Source organism: Eleutherodactylus coqui, chromosome 7 (assembly GCF_035609145.1).
Source record: "Eleutherodactylus coqui strain aEleCoq1 chromosome 7, aEleCoq1.hap1, whole genome shotgun sequence".
NCBI lineage: Eukaryota > Metazoa > Chordata > Amphibia > Anura > Eleutherodactylidae > Eleutherodactylus > Eleutherodactylus coqui.
Genome location: NC_089843.1, coordinates 199,572,371 through 199,594,039, shown reverse-complemented (window position 1 = coordinate 199,594,039; position 21,669 = coordinate 199,572,371). Strand labels below are relative to the sequence as shown.

Below are 21,669 nucleotides of genomic sequence, written 5' to 3'. Positions count from 1 at the left end.
AGGAGGAGGAGGAGGAGGAGAAGGAGGAGGATCCTGAAAGTGATCTTCCTAGTGAAGACAGCCATGTGTTGCGTACAGGTACCCTGGCACACATGGCTGACTTCATGTTAGGATGCCTTTCTCGTGACCCTCGCGTTGCACGCATTCTGGCCACTACGGATTACTGGGTGTACACACTGCTCGATCCACGGTATAAGGAGAACCTGCCCACTCTGATTCCCGAAGAGGAAAGGGGTTCGAGAGTGTTGCTATACCACAGGACCCTTGCGGACAAGCTGATGGTAAAATTCCCAGCCGACAGCGCTAGTGGCAGAAGGCGCAGTACCGAGGGCAAGGTAGCAGGGGATGTGCATAGATCGAGCAGCATGTACATCCCAGGCAGTGCAACAGTCTTTAAGGGCCTGGCCAGCTTTATGGCTCCCCACCAAGACTGTGTCACCGCTCCCCAGTCACGGCTGAGTCGGCGGGAGCACTGTAAAAGGATGGTGAGGGAGTACGTAGCGGATCGCACGACCATCCTTGGTGACGCCTCTGCCCCCTACAACTACTGGGTGTCGAAGCTGGACATGTGGCCTGAACTAGCGCTGTATGCCCTGGAGGTGCTTGCTTGTCCTGCGGCTAGCGTGTTGTCGGAGAGGGTGTTTAGTGCGGCTGGGGGAATCATCACAGATAAGCGTAGCCGCTTGTCAACCGACAGTGCCGACAGGCTAACACTCATCAAGATGAACAAAGGCTGGATTTCCCCAGACTTCTGTTCTCCACCAGCGGACAGCAGCGATACGTAAGCAATACGTAGGCTGCACCCGCGGATGGAAGCTACGTTCTCTCTCACCATCCAAAACGGGGACATTTCTGCTTCATCAATCTGTGTCTAATATTCCTCCTCCTCCTGCTCCTCCTCCTGAAACCTCACGTAATCACGCTGAACGGGCAATTTTTCTTAGGGCCACAAGGCTCACTCAAATAATTTTTCAGAACAATTTTTATAAGTTTCAATGTGCTTAAAAGCATTGGAACTTTAACTTGAACCAATTTTTCGTTACACTGGGCTGCCTCCAGGCCTAGTTACCACTTAAGCCACATTAACCAAAGCGATTAATGGGTTTCACCTGCCCTCTTGGCTGGCCATGGCCAATTTTTGGGATGTACATTAGTACTGTTGATACAGCAATTTTTGTGGGCCCTCGCCTACAGTGTAATCAAATTAATTTTTAGGCCACCTGCATTACAGCTGACGTTACCTCAGCTGTGTTGGGCAATGCAATGGGATATTTTTATGTACCGCCGGTGGGTTCCAGGGAGCCACCCATGCTGTAGGTGCCCACGGAGTTTTTAATACATCTGTACACTTCTAAAGAACCCGTCTGACTGGGGCATGCAGTGTGGGCCGAAGCCCACCTGTATTACGCACGACATTACTACCTCAGCTGTGTTGGGCAATGCAATGGGATATTTCTATGTACCGCCGGTGGCTTCCTGGCACCCACCCAGGCAGTGGGTCCACAGGGAGTTTAACCTACATGTGTCCACTTGTAAAGAACCCCAGTCTGACTGGGGCATGCAGTGTGGGCCGAAACCCACCTGCATTAACCCTTTCCAGTCCACTGTGTGACCTGTGAAGACATTAGGGTTTAAGGCTGTACAGCTCCGTTGTTGGTAGACGTCGTCGGGGTTCTCTTACTGTATATTGCCAGCCTCTCTGCTGTCGGAGCCTATCCTACGTGTCAGCTCATGCAGTACTGGCTTTAGCCAGCATATAGCGCCGTTGTATAACAGCAGAAAAAGAGTAAGCCCCCTAGGAAAACCATATACAAATTGGATTGGAAAGGGTTAAGCACAACATTACTACCTCAGCTGTGTTGGGCAATGCAATGGGATATTTCTATGTACCGCCGGTGGCTTCCTGGCACCCACCCATGCTGTAGGTGCACACGGAGTTTTTACTACATCTGTACACTTATAAAGAACCCCAGTCAGACTGGGGCATGCAGTGTGGGCCGAAGCCCACCTGCATTAAGCACGACATTACTACCTCAGCTGTGTTGGGCAATGCAATGGGATATTTCTGTGTACCGCCGGTGGGTTCCAGGGAGCCACCCATGCTGTGGGTCGACAGGGACTTCACAATAGGGAGTTGTACCTGCCTGTGTCTATGAATTAAAAAGCCCGGTCTGACTGGGGCATGCAGACACCTTGACAGAATGAATAGTGTGTGGCACATAGGTTCCCCATTGCTATGCCCACGTGTGCAGCTCCTGATGGCGGTGGCACAGGATTCTATTTCTCATTGCTTCTGTACAGCATTGTGGGCTATCGCTCCGCCACTTTTAAAGAGGGTCGCTGCCTAGCCGTGCCAACCTCTGCAGTGTGTGCCTGCGGTCCCTCGTCATGGCAGACGCAATTCTAAATAGACATGAGCGTGGTGTGGCATGAGGGCAGCTGAAGGCTGCCCAGGGACACTTTGGTGTGCGCTGTGGGGGGGGAGGGGGGGCGGTTGGGCAGCATGTAACCCAGGAGAAGTGTCAGTGGAGTGTCATGCAGGCAGTGATTGTGCTTTGTTGGAGGTAGTGTGGTGCTTAGCAAAGGTATGCCATGCTAATGAGGGCTTTTCAGAAGTAAAAGTTGTTGGGAGGGGGGGGGGGGGGGCACTCTTGCCGGTATTGTGGCTTAATAGTGGGACCTGTGAACTTGAGATGCAGCCCAACACGTAGCCCCTCGCCTGCCCTATCCGTTTCTGTGTCATTCCCATCACTTTCTTGAATTGCCCAGATTTTCACACATGAAAACCTTAGCGAGCATCGGCGAAATACAAAAATGTTCTGGTCGCCCATTGACTTCAATGGGGTTCGTTGTTCGAAACGAACCCTCGAGCATCACGGGAAGTTCGTTCCGAATAACGAACACCCGAACATTTTGGTGTTCGCTCATCTCTAGAAGACTCTTTGAAGGAGATTACCGATATTTTAGATCCTGTCTCCCAAAAGCTTTTATTAAGAAAAATCACGGAGCAGGAGGTTTTAGAGACGATCAAGAGTTTTAAACCAGGTAAGGTGCCTGGCCCGGATGGTATACCCATCGAGTTTTATGTCACCTTTTATGGGCTTTTAAAGGATGATTTGTTCTCCCTTTTTACCGAGGTTTTTAATTCTAAAGCCCTCCCGGGGTCATGGAAGAAGGGTGACGTCTCCTTGCTGTACAAGAAAGGAGACAAAGCTGACAAAGAACTGGAGACCGATAACCCTTCTAAACTGTGATTATAAAATTATGGCCAAGATATGTGCGAGCAGACTTAAAACCGTCATACAGAAAATCATCCACTCCAACCAAGTCTGCGGAGTCCCTGGGAGGAGCATATGGGAGAACCTAAACTTCATTAAAGACGTGATCAGTGACACAAAGTCTAGAAAAGGGAAGATGGCCGTTTTGTCTATAGACTTTGAAAAAGCTTTTGACAGTGTGTCCCACTTTTACCAATTTAAGGTTTTACCTTTTTAAGGTTTTAGAGAAGATGGGTATACCGGAGGGTTTTTTATTGTCTCTTAAAGCGTTTTATGATAATTGTACAAGCAAAGTTTTAGTGAATGGTTTTAAGACACAGGACGTGCTTTTAAACTCCGGGGTAAAGCAGGGGTGTCCCTTGTCCCCACTACTCTTCATTTGTGCATTGGAGCCTCTTATGTGTGCGCTAAGGCGAGATAAGCAAATCCGCGGGATCCCCCTGCCAGGAGGGGGGGGGGGGGGGATAGAGGCGAAGGTAGTGGGCTACATGGATGACGTTGCAGGTTTGTGCAGGGACACCTATCTATACAAAAGACCTTAAGACAGATACAATATTTTTGCTGCGCCTCGGGTTTTAAAGTTAATTTTAGTAAAAGCAATATTTTAAACATCGGTGAAATGCTTTTAACGGATATTCCGGTTCCTGTGTCTCCATCCGCACAAATTTTAGGTATCTCCTTCGATGAGTCCAATAATGGTTTTAACAGTTGGGACTTGGTGGTACAGAAAATAAATCAGAAACTTTGAATGTGGAAGCTGAGAGAGCTGACGATGGAGGGGAAGATTTTAGTTACTAAAATGGTTATTCTACCTATCCTGTTGTTTTTAAGCATGGTGTTCCCCCCTCCAGAGTGGCTCCTCAAAAAGATTACTAAAGCTTGTTTTACCTTTTTATGGAACTCCAGGATGGAAAAGCTCAGGCGAGAGATTGTTTTAAAACCCAAAGTGATGGGCGGGAAGGATTTTCCAGATTTTAAAGCATTTCTCTTAATTAAGTTTTTTAGCCTGTGTATTTCTGCGCTTTTTAAACAAAACTATTGGTCTTATTTTGTGCGTTTTAATACCGGATATTTTATGAGGCGTAATGGCTGGTTCACCACAGTTTTAAATTCACCTTATGCTTTTAATATGCCGGATGAATACAAGATTTTAGAGAATATTATAGTTTTATACAATTTTAATGGGAAGAGCGTTGAAATTTTTAAAGATAGTAAAAAAAAGTGCTCAAAAACATTAAAGAAAATTCCCTAACAGAGACGATGAGCAATTTTAACGAGCAACAAAGCAAAAAGATCTGGCAAATTGTTAACAGTAACTATCTTTTTAATTCACAGAAAGACCTGGCCTGGAGCTGCGTACATCAATATCTTCCATGCCGGGCATTCCAGCACCGGAGAGGCTTGACCAACTCTGCCGCCTGCCCAAGACCCAGATGTGGAGATGATGAGACAACAGCCCATCTGATGTGGACCTGTGACTTCACAAGAGAAATATGGAGGAAGATAATACCCCTGATGAAGAGAAGAACCGGACTAAAGCAACTAAGCCTCAACACAGTGATGTACGGTAGTCTGGAATGCCCAACACGGACTCAAAATATCATGGCATGGAAAATGATAAACTGTACTAAAGCAGCTCTGTGGAAGGCCAGGAATATTTTATTATTCAAGCACAAGCTTTTATCTGTAAATGAGGTTTTATCCATCTTTCTTAACGAGCTGTACCAGTATTATTAAATAGACGGGAAAAAAATATCCCATTTTATCCAGAAAGTGGTTTTTAAGCGAATGGAGTTCCATAATTTGATGCCACCAAGTGCCCATTTTATGTGAATGTATTTATTTTTAAAACAGTGTTGAAATGTTGTTTTTGTGCATTTATAATGTTCTTCAGAATATTTCATGTAAAGCCGTTTTGATATAAATAAAGTCACCCCTTTGTAAGGGGTAGTCAATTTTAAAAAAATCTGTTCTTATCAGTTTAATATCTGATACGTCCCCTATCTGGGGACCATATATTAAATGGATTTTTAGAACAAGGAGCTGGAAAAAGAGCTTGCTCTGTCCACTCCGCGCATTGACCTGGTATTGCAGTACCTCCAGGACCGGTGCACCCCCTTTCTTATTTTAGTATTCAAAAACAGAAACGACGACCAAGAGGTGCAGCGCAGCTGTGGCTGCTGCTACCCAAGCACTTTGACACTCAGCCCGTCTGCTGCAGTGGATCTCGCAACATTGTATCCACTGAGCAGCTGTGTCTCCCAGAGTGTGCACAGCACAGGTACAACTGGAAGCAAAACAACACACACACAGCAGTTAATATTCCAGTTATAGTTCATACCTACCGCTACGCTAATAGCCCAGTTGGAAACATCGGGCAGGCACCGCGTATCCTGGCAGCCTGCGTCTGTATGCTCCACGTATTTGGGTCATGGGTGTATGTGCAGGGGGTGCGGTCGCACCTGGGGCCCGGAGCCCAAGGGGGCCCATAAAGTCTCTCTTCCCCACATTGTAAACCAATGCTATCAATGAAGCTTTATAGTTTGGGGGCCCAGTTCCAGACTTTGTACTGGGGCCCCGCAGCTTCAAGTTACACCTCCGGATCAGGATAATGCTAGGCCATTCCAACCAGCCTGTGTGACTGACCTGCAGTCGCTGGTAGTCGAAAAGCGGCTGCCCGGCCGGCCCCGGATGCGCCCTTCGGAGTGGACAGACAGCAGCGGTCCCCCAATCACACAGGCCCGAGGCTTGCTATGCAGCACGGAATACCTCATTGGACTGCAGCACTCCACGCGGGCTGAGATACACGCTCCACGTGGCAGTATTCATCCATGAAGATCCAGGCCAACGCTTAGAGATGGAGCAACACTTAGGGAGCAAAGAACTCCAACGAACGCACGTCTACTTTAAAAGGATGTATTGCTTTATTCAATGCATGGACACAGAAACAGTTCAACCGCTCGATTACAGACCGCAGTCAATACAGTAAAGAAAGAAATGTGTCTGTTTAATGTAAACTTGCATGGAGCTCGTTTGTGAGCCACTGACTGACTGAATGCTGCTGCTGCTGCTGCATGTCTGAAATGTGGTCTTTACATGCAGCAGCCGGGATAAGGCCTTGCCTATAAGCATTCCCCAGCTGGCAAAAACGGAACCTCCCTGCCTATTCCTCACCATGGAAGAACGGAACCTACCTTTTTAAAAAAAAAAAAGAAAGCCACAGCAGCAGCCAACTAGATTTTGGTAGGCCGCTGTCTCCCCCTTGTGTGCTGCATTAAAAATGCACTCCGCTAAAAATAACAATGATCCACAAAATAGAGCGTATGGAGAGAATGAGGCTTCTAGATGAGCCGTCAGGCTATGATAAATTTTATCACACCTGGGCGATATGGATAGATGCCCGGAGCTCACCCCTATTTACGGGGTGGTTATAGACAGGGACATGTGAGTAACACGTTTTAAATCACAATCGTAAAGAGAAACAACCATCCTGGAGCCCCCCCCCCCCCTTTTTGTTTTATTTTCTCTTTCTCCCGTGTCATAGATACCTACCCTCCCTTACCACTCCCCCCCTTATCCTCCCCTCATTCCCCTGTTTGTAGACCTTATAAAATATCACAAACATGATATAGTTCAACTCGAAATTGATTTATTAAGTTTCATTGTCAAAGTTTTTTTTCCATTGCTTTGAGATGAGGCAAAAGTTTCCCCCCCTCCATGAAACCAATAAAACCTATATTGAATAAAATAAAAATGATGCAGTTACCGGTAGTTCTGCAGCTTCTTGGAGGAGATAAAGACCATCTCCTGTCTCCCAGCTGCAGCAGAGACTGACTAAAATGGCTGCAAAGCCGGGTATTAAGGCTTCTGAATTGATGACATCACAATGGAGTGACATCAGCCTGCCATACACCTGGCTCATTTGCATACAGTATGTATGTATGTGAGTCTATCTTTATTAATTATGTAGAATATAGATATGGATTATTTCTGAATTATTGATTTTGTAGATATAGATTAAAGATAGATTTAAGATTGTTTATATGTGTATATATATAAAAAAAATAAAATAAAATCTGTAGTTCTGTATGTATGGCGGGCAAAAAAGGCCTGCTGTATGTTTTTAAGTTCTTCGGATGACCATGCCGCTCTATTATTCTCCTTACTAGGGTCTACTAATGCCGGCCCAGGGGAAGGCAATAAAGCCCTATGAGGCCGAAGGCAATTTCCCTCATTCTAGGTAAAAAGTTTCCATCCGTCCCTACTCGAAATGCGGCCAGCCGAAGAGATCCCTCAAACCGACGCACCTTCAGAGACAAACTAGTGCTTGCTTCTAGTGTCATCGCCGGCTTAACCATCCTGTGTAGGGAGCTGACGAGTCCTGCAGCAGGCTCTGCAAGCCTAGGATGCGTGAGCACGGTGCAAGAGGAAGGACTGAGGGGGGGAGGGCGCGGTTGAGAAGGCATGGGGCGGGGCTATTTAAAACTCTTTCCGCTGCCTGGGTGCATTGTGGGTGCTGGCTGAGCGTGTTGCCTCAAGCCTTGGAAGTGGAGTTGGGCGGGCCGGGCTGCAGGTGAAACCTCTTTCGGGTTATCGCTTCTTGGCCTTTTGGCTAAGATCCAGTGTAGTCTCTGCCTGGATAGGAAGCGTGAGAGTGCTGAGTTTACTCAGCGACTCCTTTTGCTGCTTTGGCAGTGCTTTTTCTGTGGTTTCATACCGACAGTGATATCAGGATGTTCGGGATAAAGAATACCATCCGATCGATGTGGATGTCATGGACCGCACCAAGAACAACATGGTGTACATCGTGAGAGACATTATTCTGGAGAAGGCTGGAGTACCGAAGGAGGAGATATTCAGCGTACAGGACTTTCCCCGCCAAGGCCAGTATGATGTGACCTTCTTTGATGAGGGAGCGTGTCTGACCCTGTATGAGTGGCTGCGGGAGCATAGAGACACGGAGCCCCTTCAGGGCATTAAAGCCACCCCACTGTTTGGGATGCAGGAACGGACTATTACAGTACACGTCTATAATCGGTTTACAGACGTCAGCCTCATTGCCAGTTTCCTTAGACGTTACTGTGAGCAAGTGCGTGGAGGGGAGAGGCAAAAGAACATCCTCGGCATCTTTAATTGCAAGTACAAATTTATTGTTAAACTGAAAATGGCTCCCAATGTCGTTGGAGGAGTCATGCACCCGCCGGCCAGCTTTTCCATCGCTGGCAATAGATGATTTTTGACATACCAGGGACAGCCCACCTACTGCAGGAACTGCGGTCAGTTTGGACATGTTAAAGCAGACTGTACAAAGGGCCAGGTTTGCAGGAACTGTCAGGGCACCGGACACCATTCTGGCTCTTGCCCTAAGCCCAGATGCTGTGACTTGTGCGGCTCTGAGAGTCACATCTGCAAGGACTGTCCAGGAACTGTATTGTCAAGAGATGTGGGAGTGTGGAGGCTACCGACAGAGACCGTCGTGACAGGAAATGTACCAACCGCACAGTCTGAATCATCTGCGGCTGCGATACGTGCAGTTCCTGAGGTAAAATCATTTGCGGCTGCGATGGATGCAGTTCCTGAGGTAAAATCATCTGCGGCTGGGATGGATGCAGTTCCTGAGGTAAAATCATCTGCGGCTGTGAAGGATAAATCGTCTGTGGTGAAAATGGCGGCAGTTACCAAGTCAGTCAGCAAAAAGGAAAGAAAAGAGGAAGGTATGAAGAGGAAAGTGGACAGGCCGAGGCCTGCGGAGGTTGTTGCTGAAGCTGAGGTGTCTGAGGTAATTCGGGACCTGGAGGAGGTTATTGAGAGTGTGGAGAGTCCTGTCCACCCCTCTGACCCCGGAAACAGCGACATTTTCTCCTCACAAGGGGCCAGTTTGTGTTACAGGGAGGGTGGTGGGTTACAAAATGTCTCCAGCGAGGAGGAGTTCGTTGAGGTCGCTGACAAGAAAGCGGCAAAGAAAAGAAAATGTACAAAAAGTAAGGACCTCGTCATGGTAGTCAGCAATCCCTACCAAACGCTGGCGGAGGACTCTAGGGATTTTGAGGACAGTGGTGAGGAGATATGAGACTGAGCCAGCATAAAACATGTAATATTATTGTGCTATAGGCATTTATAGGGCTTATGTTTTCTGAGGAAACCAGGCCTGAACAGTTATGTTTATGTATTGTCACCTATATACAGATATATATGTAATGTTTATGTGCCCTGGGCATTACTAAGGGCTATGGGGTTTACAGTATGCTCCCAGAACGTTCGTGTTTTTAAGAACAAGGCCAGGAGGGCGGCCATTTTAAGTTTGCTGCAGCAGGAGCCAGCTGACATTCTTTGTTTACAGGAGTGTGGTCTCCATGGCGACATCAGCCCAGCTGAGTGGCCTCATGGCAGGATGGTGTGGTCTGGGAGCATACACAATAAAAATGATGGGGTGGGCATCCTGATAAACTCCAGGGAGCTGACGCTGCAGAGTTACACGGTGATCGAGGAGGGGAGGTGCGTCTCTGCGCTGCTGGAGTACAGGAGGGTGACTTTTCGGCTAATTAATGTATACGCACCCAGCGCAAAAAATGACAGAAAAGCTTTATTTGAAAAGATGAGAATGTTTGTCGGGCAGGATGCCAACCATATTAGGAGGAGACATGAACTGCGATGTGGCTAAGAGGGCCTTTGATGTTTCTGCGAAGGCTTTATTTGAGGTGGTTTCCGATTTTCGGATGAGGGATATGCAGCAAGCGTGCGGTATAAACCCACCTCTGAATACGTATCACGCAGACAGGGGGGGGGGATTCACTCCAGATTGGATTTTTGCTTCGTGTCTGATAATGTCACCACCATAAGCTATAGGCAGAAGCCTGCGCCATATTCGGACCACGAGTTCCTGTGTGTGAGGTGGATGTCAGTAAGAGTGTTGTGTGTGGGAGGGGGTTATGGAAGCTTAATGTGAGACACCTGGAGAGCCAGGATATAAGGGCCCGCTATGCGTGTGAGTATGAAAGGTGGAGCGCCAGGAAGAAAGAGTTTGCAAGTATTTTGCTCTGGTGGGATTGGGTCAAGAAAAAAACCCAGGTGTTCTTTAAATCTCTTGGCTATGAAATGGCTGCAGCCAAGAGAAAGGAGTACAAGAAGCTGAGCGCCCGGCTGAGCCTGCTGATGAAGCTCCGTGACAGCGGGATGGAGGTGCAGGAGGACATTGTGCAAGTAAAGAGGGACATTAACAGCTACCTGGTAGAGAAGAGAAGGAGTATTATGTATCGCGCAAAGATCGAAAAAATGGAACATGATGAGAAATGCTCGCGATTCTTCTTTAAAAAAAAAGTTTTTGCAAAAAAAACAACTTTTGACACAATTGTGAAGGAGGATGGATGTGAGTTGAGTGGTGAGGGTGTGTATGAGGAGATTGCAGCGTTCTATGAGGATTTGTATGGTGAGAAATGGAGGGATGAATGCTTGGAGAATGATGTATTAAAAGGTGCTTGAGGGGAAGCTCCCTGACATTGAGCAGACTTCCGTCATGCGGGAGATATCTAGTAGAGAGGTGTTTGAGGTAATACAGAAAATGGCTACAAATAAAACACCTGGTGCGCATGGGTTACCTGTCGAGTTTTATCGTATGTTGTGGAATGTGGTAGGGAAGGACGCGTGTGAGGTGTGTAAGTATATGTGGGTGAACGTGGAGATGGTGGAGAGTATGCGTGGCGGTATTTTTGTCCTGATCCCAAAAAAAGGGGATTCAAAGAGTTTAAAAAACTGGCGTCCAATTACATTACTGAACTGTGACTATAAGATCTATGCTAAAATAATCGCCAACCGTATGCGTGACGTGGTGGAGTGTGTTGTGAGTGAGGACCAGTATTGTGCGGTGCCTGGGAGACGTTTGCATGAGAGTTTGTGTCTGATGAGAGACGTGTTGTGGGACTGCAAGGTTAGGAAGAAGACTGTGTATGTGGTGAGCCTGGACTTTGAGAAGGCGTATGACAGGTTGTCGCATGGGTTTTTGTTCCGAGTGCTGCTGCGAATGGGGTTTCCGGCTGATTTTGTGTGTAGAGTGAGGAGTTTGTATGATGGGATATATAGTAGGACGTTGGTGAATGGGAATGTTGGAAGGAGAGTGAATGTGAGGTCTGGAATGCGTCAGGTGTGTCCTCTATCTCCGGTGGCGTTTATTTGCGCCATGGAGCCGTTGCTCTGCTTGATTAGGCAGGATAAAGTGGTGCGGGGGATCCATATCCCTGGCAGTAATGGAAGAGAGCTGAAGGTGAGTGCGTACATGGATAATGTGTGTGTGATGTGTGAGTCTGAGTGTGCGGTGAGGAGGGTGAAGCGGTTGGTGTCTATTTTCTGTGGTGCGTCTGCTTTCAGGGTGAATTGGGACAGGAGTGAATGTAAGGTGTTTGGTGAGGCTGTGTTGAATGCGGATGTGGGCCTAAAAACTTTACTGGTGCAATTAAAGTGTTAGGGGTTAATTTTAATGAGAATCTGGATGGAAAGAAAAGTTGGGTGGATGTGAAGCACAAAGTAGAAAATCGGTTAAATTTTTGGAAGCTCAGAGGTCTTACAGCTATAGGTAAGATCCTGGTGATTAAAAGCGTAATTCTGCCCATTTTTCTGTATTTGGCGATGGTTTTTTTCGCTCAGTTATATGAACATCAGAAGACTTAATAGAGTTTTGTTTGTGTTTTTTTGGGGGTCAAAAATGGAGCGTTTGAGGAGAGAGGTTGTGGTGAAGAGTTGGAGGCAGGGAGGAATGGGCTTCCCAAATTTGGAAACTTACTTTGGTTTAAACATGTTGGTTTTTTGTTGTCTGATTCAGAAAGATGTGAAAGGGGCGTGTATGGCGAGGTACTTGGCTGGAAGACTTTTTACGCGAATGAAGTGGTGTGAGCGTGATTTACGTATGCCGGTAGCTTTTTAGATTCCGAAGTGGTATGAATGGGTTGTGAGCTTTGTGGTGAAGTTTGAGTTGAGTGAATATGAGGTGAGCGTGCTGAAGAATAAGCGGATGGTGCGGAAGATCATTGAGAGTAAGGATGTGGTGTGTGATAATTCTTTACGGGGAGCGGATGTGGAGAGCATGTGGAAGAAGGTGCGGATGGATGGGATGAGTAATAGGCAGAGTGAGATTGTATGGCAGAGTCTGCATGGTGTGTTACCGATGCGAGAGTTCCAGTGTGTGAGAGGTTTGGTGAGGAGTGAGAGATGTCTGAGAGAGGGGTGCGGTGGATGTGAGAGTGTGATGCATGTTTTTTGAAATTGTGACACTGCGCAGAATGTACTGCGAAGGTTAGGGACGTTATGCCGTGAAATAACGGGTGTAAATTTCATATGCTATGAATTAGTCATGTTTGGTCTCGGAGTGAGTAATAGAGTGAAGGGGAGATTGTTGTGGCTGTTCTTGGCGTGCGTGAAGGAAGTGTTGTGGGATGTGAGGAACGTGTATGTGTTTAAGCGGAAGGAACTGAGTGCGAGGGACAGCGTGCGAATGGTGCTGGGGAAAATGTATATTATTTATTTGTGGGACAAAAAGAAAACAGGGGTGGATGCGGAGGGGATGTGGAAGGTGCTGAAGTGGAAACAAATTGTTAACCTGTCATGAGTTTTCTTTTAACCCCTTCATGACATGGACTATTTTGGGCTTAAGGACGCAACAATTTTTGGCGGATTTTCTTCTCCGTTTATCAAAAGTCATAACTTTTTTATTTTTCCGTCGACGTGGCCGTGTGAGGGCTTGTTTTTTGCGTGGCGAACTGTAGTTTTTATTGGTGCCACTTTTGGGTACATAGACTATATTGTAAAACTTTTTTTTTTATGATAACAGAGAGGGAAAACGCATCAATTCTGCCATATATATATATATATATATATATATTTTTTTTTTTACAACATTAATCATGCAGCATAAATGAGACATTCCATTTTTTCTGCAGACCGGTACGGTTACAACGATACTAAAATTCTTAGTTTTTTTAAGGTTTTCCCACTTTTCTGCAATAAAAACCCTTTTTTTTGGAAATCTTTTTTATATTCTAAATTGCTGCATTCAAAGTCCTGTAACTTTTTTATTTTTTTATGTACGGAGCTCTATGAGGGCTTATTTTTTGTGAGACGAGCTGTAGTTTTTACTGCTACCAAATTGGGGTACATACAGCTTTTTTGATCACTTTTATTGCGTTTTTAGTGAGGCAAAATGCTAAAAATTAGCATTTTGCCTCAGTTTTTTAGCATTTTTTTTGCGTTTTTTTCCGTGCATAGTCAAAGGCATGTGCAACTTATTGTATGCATTGATACGGACGCGACAATACCAAATATGTGGGGTTTAATTTTTTTTTTACCTTTTTTTATGCTAATCTGAGAAAAAGCATAAAAAAATTTTTTTACTCTTTTTAAATTCATTTTTTTAATATTTGTTTTTTTTTACACTGACTGTTTCCCTCTGAGGGACTTTAACCACTGCCCTGATGATCGCTGTCATAAGCCATGGCAGAGCTACTGCTCTGCCATGCCTTATTGCTTATACAGCGATCATAGGCAATACAGGACACCAGTGTCTGGCGTCCTGTTGCCATGGTGACAGGCTGGGCTCTCGCGATGACATCGCGAGTTCTGGCCGGAGACACAGAGGGAGTCTGCTCCCTCTGTGAACTCTTTCCCTGCCACGATCTACTTAGATCTCCAATGCCCCCCCCCCCCGCTGTTGCAACGGGACGCCGGCTGTGCCTGACAGCCGCCTCCCGCTGCGAGATAGCGCGGGATCACATATGATCCCGCGCTATCTCCAGGACGTAAGTGTTGCGGGAAGTACCAGGCTGCCAGGACGTAAACTTACGCCCTGCAGCGGGAAGGGGTTAAACTTCAAATGATTTGTTTTTGTATTAATGTGATGAAGTAGTGTTATGTATGTAACTAAAGCAGATTTCTTTATAATAAAAAAAAAAATCTGTTCTTATCAGTTTAATATCTGATACGTCCCCTATCTGGGGACTATATATTAAATGGATTTTTAGAACAGGGAGCTGGAAAAAGAGCTTGCTCTGTCCACTCCGCGCATTGACCTGGTATTGCAGTACCTCCAGGACCGCTGCACCCCCTTTCTTATTTCAGTATTCAAAAACAGAAACGACGAGCAAGAGGTGCAGCGCAGCTATGGCTGCTGCTACCCAAGCACTTTGATTGACACTCAGCCCGTCTGCTGTGCTGTGGAGCTCGCAACATTGTATCCACTGAGCAGCTGCGTCTGCCAGAGTGTGCACAGCACAGGTACAACTGGAAGCAAAACAACACACACCAGTTCATATGGCAGCCGCACTCTACAGTTCGTACCTACCGCTACGCAAATAGCCCAGTTGGAAACATCGGGCAGGCACCGCGTATCCTGGCAGCCTGCGTCTGTATGCTCTACGTATTCGGGTCATGGGTGTATGTGCAGGGGGTGCGGTCGCACCTGTGGCCCGGAGCCCTAGGGGGCCCATAAAGTCTCTCTTCCCCACACTGTAAACCAATGCTATCAATGAAGCTTTATAGTTTGGGGGCCCAGTTCCAGACTTTGTACTGGGGCCCCGCAGCTTCAAGTTACACCTCCGGATCAGGATAATGCTAGGCCATTCCAACCAGCGTGTGTGAGTGACCTGCAGTCGCTGGTAGTCGAAAAGCGGCTGCCCGGCCGGCCCCGGATGCGCGCTTCAGAGTGGACAGACAGCAGCTGACCCCCAATCACACAGGTCCGAGGCTTGCTATGCAGCACGGAATACCTCATTGGACTGCAGCACTCCACGCGGGCTGAGATACACGCTCCACGTGGGATGTGCAGTATTCGTCCATGAAGATCCAGGCCAACGCTTAGTGATGGAGCAACACTCGGGGAGCAAAGAACTTCAACGAACGGACGTCTACTTTCAAAGGATGTATTGCTTTATTCAACGCATGGACACAGAAACAGTTCAACGCTCGATTACAGACCGCAGTCAATACAGTAAAGAAAGAAATGTGTTTGTTTAATGTAAACTTGCATGGAGCTCGCTTGTCAGCCACTGACTGACTGAATGCTGCTGCTGCTGCTGCATGTCTGAAACGTGGTCTGACGTTACATGCACCACCAGGGATAAGGCCTTGCCTATAAGCATTCCCCAGCTGGCAAAAACGGAACCTCCCTGCCTATTCCTCACCATGGAAGAACTGAACCTACCTTTTTTTTAAAAAAAAGAAAGCAACAGCAGCAGCCAACTAGATTTTGGTAGGCCGCTGTCTCCCCCTTGTGTGCTGCATTAAAAATGCACTCCGCTAAAAATAACAAAGATCCACGAAAGAGCGTATGGAGAGAATGAGGCTTCGAGATGAGCCGTCAGGCTATGATAAATTGTATCACACCTGGGCGATATGGATAGATGCCCGGAGCTCACTCCTATTTTACTAGGTGGTTAAAGACAGGGACATGTGAATAACACGTTTAAACCACAATTGTAAAGAGAGACAACAACCCTGGAGCCCCAGGTCCTAGATACCCACCCTCTCTTACCACTCCCCCTCTTACCCTCCCCTCATTCCCTTGTTGGTAGACCTTATAAAATATCACAGACAAACATTATATAGTTCAACTCAAAATTTATTAAGTTTCATTGTCAAAGTTTTTTTTCCATTGCTTTGACATAAGGCAAAAGTCCCCCCCCCCCCCCCCATGAAACCAATAAAACCTATATTGAATAAAATAAAAAGGATGCAGTTAGTTCTGCAGCTTCTTGGAGGAGATAAAGACCATCTCCCGTCTCCCAGCTGCAGCAGAGACTGACTAAAATGGCTGCCAAGCCTGGTATTAATGCTTCTGTGATGACATCACAATGGAGTGACATCAGCCTGCCAAACACCTGGCTCATGGCATCACAAGGGAGTGACATCATCAGCCTTCCAAACACCTGGCTCATTTGCATACAGTATGTATGTGAGTCTATCTATCTATCTTTATTAATTAAAGGAGATGTCCCGAGGCAGCAAGTGGGTCTATACACTTCTGTATGGCCATAATAATGCACTTTGTAATGTACATTGTGCATTAATTATGAGCCATACAGAAGTTATAAAAAGTTTTATACTTACCTGCTCCGTTGCTAGCGTCCTCGTCTCCATGGTGCCGACTAATTTTCGCCCTCCGATGGCCAAATTAGCCGCGCTTGCGCAGTCCGGGTCTTCTGCTTTCTTCTATGGAGCCGCTCGTGCCAGAGAGCGGCTCCGTGTAGCTCCGCCCCGTCACGTGCCGATTCCAGCCAATCAGGAGGCTGGAATCGGCAGTGGACCGCACAGAAGAGCTGCGGTCCACGAAGGTAGAAGATCCCGGCGGCCATCTTCAGCGGTAAGTATTGAAGTCACCGGACCGCCGGGATTCAGGTAAGCGCTGTGCGGGTGGTTTTTTTAACCCCTGCATCGGGGTTGTCTCGCGCCGAACGGGGGGGGGGTTTAAAAAAAAAAAACCCGTTTCGGCGCGGGACATCTCCTTTAAGTAGAATATAGATATGAATTATTTCTGAACTATAGATTTTGTAGATATAGATTAAAGATAGATTTAAGATTGTTTATGTGTGTATATATATATATAAATGTAAAAAAAATATAAAATCTGTAGTTATGTATGTACGGCGGGAAAAAAAGGCCTGCTGTATGTTTTTAAGTTTTTCGGATGACCATGCCGCTCTATTATTCTCCTTACTAGGGTCTACTAATGCCGGCCCACAGGAAGGCAATAAAGCCCTATGGGGCCGAAGCCAATTTCCCTCATTCTAGGTAAAACGTTTCTAGCCGTCCCCACTCAAAATGCGGCCAGCCGAAGAGATCTCTCAAACCGACCGGCCGACGCACCTTCAGAGACAAACTAGTGCTTGCTTCTAGTATCATCGCCGGCTTAACCATCTTGTGTAGGGAGGTGACGAGTCCTGCAGCAGGCTCTGCAAGCCTAGGATGCGTGAGCACGGTGCAAGAGGAAGGACTGAGGCGGGGGGGAGGGCGCAGTTGAGAAGACATGGGGCGGGGCTATTTAAAACTCTTCCAGCTCCCTGGGTGCATTGTGGGCGCGCCCGGAGTGCTTGCTGAGCGTGTTGCCTCAAGCCTTGGAAGTGGAGTTGGGCGGGCCGGGCTGCAGGCGAAACCTGTTTTGGGTTATCGCTTCTCGGCCTTTTGGCTAAGATCAATTGCAGTTGATCTAGCCGGAGGGCTTGGGTGATCGCCTTACTGCTTGGCAGTAGTCTTTCTGTGGTTTCCAGCAAATCGACAGATATATCGAAGATGTCCGGTATCCAGAACACGATCCGTTTTATAGTGGACAGTAGAGACGGGACCAAGAACACCGTTGTGCATGTTGTCTGGGACATTATCATGGAGGAAATCGGAGTACCAAAGGATGAAATTTTTTGCGTCCAGGATTTCCCAAGACTCGGACAGTACGATGTCACCTTCTGTGGAGAAGCAGTTTGCCTAAATGTGTATGAGTGGTTGAGGAGCCATAAAGACCTTCCCTTACTGCAAGGAATAAAGGTAATCCCTTTATTTGGTATCCAAGAAAAACCGTTAATATTGCATGTTTACAACCTGTACACAGATAAGGACATGATCGTCAGCTTTCTCAAACGCTATTGTGACCAAGTCAGAGGTGGGGGAAAAAATGACACATCTACTTGTCATTTTTAACTCCAAGTATAAATTGTGGGTCAGACTAAGGATGGGCGCTACTAAAATTGGAGGAGTTACGCACCCACCGGCGAACTTTACTATTGCAGGTAACCGGGGAGATCTCTATTACCCGGGGCAACCCACCTTTTCTAGGAACTGTAACCAATTTGGCCACACAAAAGAGGATTGTTCCAGCAGCTTAGTCTGCAGGAATTGTCAGGAGACAGGACATCATGCCGGCAATTGTCCAAGACCCAAATGTTGCGACCTCTTTGGTGACAATGGCCACATGTGCAGAGACTGCCCTTTGAACATGCCGTCCAGGAGTGCCTGGAAGGCTAAGACTAACGTAGCGGCTACTAGTCGTGAGGCTAATACCAGTCATGTGGCCCCAACCAGCAATGTGGCGTCCACTAGTGGTGTAACACCTGCCGTTGTAAGTGGAGTTGCCACTGTGCCTAGGCCTGTGGTGACCACGGCGGAGAGTTCTGCAAAACCTCCTCAGAGTACTGAGAAGAAGTCTGCTGGGTCAAAAACATTTAAAACCGCAGAGGTGGGAGCTAAAGAAGTGGAGGAGAATATTAAAAGGAAGATTGGGAGTCAGAAGCCGCATGTCGGGAGTGCTACTCTGGAAGAGCAAGTGGCCGGGGAAATCAGGCAGCTAGAGGAGATCATTGAGGAGGTGGACAGCCCCATTAACCCATCAGCAAACATTGAGGAGTTTTCCTCCCCTGAGACAGTCCTGTGTAAGAGGGAGGGGGAGGTGGACTGAATGACTCCAGCGAGGAGGAGTTTGTGGAGGTGGCTGAAAAAAACCAGCCAAAAAAAGAAAATGCACCAAAAATAAAGAGACACTCATGGAGGTCAGTAATCCATTTGAGACATTGGAGCAAGACCTCGAGTGCTCAGGTGAGAGTGGCGAGGACGTATAAAATGAGCCACCATGTGTTTATATATCATCAGTATCTTGTGGTTTAGCCACTTCAAGTGTAAAGATATACAGTGCATGACATTCTTTATAAGGTCGTTGCATGAGTAAAGTCATGTTGTTATAAATATATATCCAGCATGGTTCTGAATATTTGCTCCTAGAATGTGAGGGTTTTTAAGTCAAAGGCCAGAAGAGCTGCAGTTTTTAGTTTTTTGCGGCAGAAAAAAGCCGATTTGTTTTGCCTTCAGGAGTGCGGCATAAACTCCGATATCAGCCCTTCAGAATGGCCTTATGGTGCTGCAGTGTGGTCTGGGAGCTTATATAATAACGATGGAGTCGGCATATTAATTAACTCCAGAGAGTTGGCGCTACAGAGTAGCGAGGTGATTGAAGCGGGGAGATGCATCTCTGCAGTGCTGTTATATAGAGGCATACAGCTTCACATTATTAATGTGTACGCACCTGCTGAGAAGCAAGAGAGGAGCGCCTTATCTGAGAAAATAAAGTTGTTTATGCAGGGAAGGACACCTACTGTTCTCATAGGGGACATGAATTGCGACCTCTCTAAAATAGCATTTGATGTGTCTGCAAAACTTTTATTTGAATTATGTTCTGACTTTCATTTGAGTGATATCCAGCAGGCGTGTGGCATATGCCCTCAGTTAAACACGTACCATACGGACAGGGATGGGGTCCACTCCAAAATTGATTTTTGTTTATCAGAGAATATATCTGCTATAAGTTATACACAAGAGATGGCGCTTTTTTCTGACCACGAGTGCTTGTTATGTGGGGTGGAGGTGGGGAACAGTGTTGTGTGGGGGAGGGGAGTCTGGAAGCTGAACCTGAAGCTTCTAGAGAGACAAGACATTAAAAAACAGTATGAAGGTCTGTATAGGAAGTGGAGGGAAAGAAAGGCTGATTTTGTAAATATTCTAGACTGGTGGGATTGGGTAAAGGGAAAAACTAAAGCTTTTTACAGGTCTGTAGGATATAAAGTAGCCAAGGAAAGGAGAGCAGAATACGTAAGGCTTAGCAATAGGCTTAGCTTCCTGATAAAGTTGCGGGATAGCAGGATAGACGTGCAAGAAGACATCCTGAAGTGCAGAAGGGAAATAAATAGCTTCCTGGTGGAAAAGGGGAAGGGTATAATGTACCGCGCCAAGTTGGACAAAATGCTGCATGACGAGACATGTTTGCGGTTTTTCTTTAAAAAAATGTTTTCCAAAAAACCTACTTTTGAAATAATAGAGAAGGAGACAGGAGGGGGAGGAGGTGCATGAAGAGATAGCATCCTTCTATGAGGACTTGTATAAAGAAAAATGGAGGGATGAAGTCCTGGAAGGTGACGTGCTAAATATACTTGAGAATAAGTTAGGAGAGGCGGAGCAAGTATCCGTCACACGAGAAATTACCGCTAAAGAGGTGTGGGAGGCGGTCCAGAGCATGGCCGCTAATAAAACCCCCCGGGGTAGATGGATTACCTATTGAATATTATCGTATGCTGTGGAGTGTGATAGGGAAAGATGTGTGTCAAGTGTGCCAGTACATGTGGGTGAATGTGGATATAGCTGAAAGTATGTGAGGTGGAGTGCTTGTTTTAATCCCCAAAAAGGGTAATTTGAAAAATTTAAAAAATTGCCGCCTGATTACGCTTCTAAATGTTGATTATAAAATCTATGCTAAAATAATTGCAAATCGGATGCGTGCGGTAGTGGAGAGGGTGGTGAGCGAGGACCAATACTGTGCGGTCCCCGGTAGGAGGCTGCATGAGAGTCTGTGTCTGGTGCGGGATTGTCTAGGTGATTGTAAGGAGCGAAAGAAGAGTGTGTATGTTGTGAGCTTGGACTTTGAAAAAGCGTATGATAGGTTGTCGCATGGGTTCTTGTTCCGAGTGTTGGTGCGCATGGGGTTCCCGGGTATGTTTGTAGAGCGAGTGAGGAGTCTCTATGAAAGGATTTATAGTAGTATGTTAGTGAATGGGAAGGTTGGAAGGAGAGTGAATGTTGTCTGGAGTGCGTCAAGGGTGCCCGCTGTCAGCCTTGGTATTCATCTGTGCCATGGAGCCGTTACTAAGCCCAATAAGACAGGATAAGATAGTGAGGGAGATACACATCCCAGGTAGTGACGGCATAGAGGTAAAGGTATATGTGTATATGGATGATGTGTGTGTGATGTGTGAGTCTGAGAGTGCAGTGAGGAGGGTGAAGCTGTTAGTGTCTGTGTTTTGTGGTGCGTCTGCGTTCCACGTTAACTAGGATAAAAGTCAGTGCAAGGTTTTTGGTGAGACTGGATTGAGTGCAGATATATGTCTAAATAATGTGTCTGGGCCAATTAAAATTCTAGGTATCAAATTTAATAATCTACAGGGAGAAGAGAGCTGGGAGGATGCAAAACAGGAGGTGGAGAATAGGCTAAATTTTTGGAAACTACGCAATCTCTTTTGATTGGCAAAATAGTAGTACTAAAGAGCGTAATTTTGGTTATTTTTCTATATGTGGCATTAGTTTTCCCTCCTGGATACATGGGTCAGAGGAGGCTAAATAGAATCGTGTTTCTTTTTTTCTGGGGGTCCAAAATGGAACGTCTGAGGAGGGAGGTAGTGTTCAAGAGTTGGGAAAGGAGGAGGAATGGACTTTCCAAACTTGGAGATCTACTTTGGATGTAACAGTATAGTCTTCCTATTGAGCATGTTGCAAAAGACCACAAAAGGGGCATGCATGATGAGGTATCTAGCGGGGAGATGGTTTGTGCGCATGAAATGGTGTGAATATGATTTAAGAAAACCAGCTGCTTTCCAGTTCCCCAAGT

General features: G+C 46.4%; 1 non-coding gene and 1 pseudogene across 1 annotated transcript; both read left to right on the top strand.

Moving 5' to 3' along the window:
• Positions 1 to 5,210: 5,210 nt before the first annotated feature.
• LOC136573953 (U2 spliceosomal RNA) lies at positions 5,211 to 5,397 on the top strand. The gene has a single exon (XR_010786152.1). It is a non-coding gene; the product is annotated as a U2 spliceosomal RNA (small nuclear RNA).
• An 8,792-nt stretch (positions 5,398 to 14,189) lies between these two features.
• LOC136573993 (U2 spliceosomal RNA) lies at positions 14,190 to 14,366 on the top strand (annotated as a pseudogene).
• Positions 14,367 to 21,669: the final 7,303 nt, after the last annotated feature.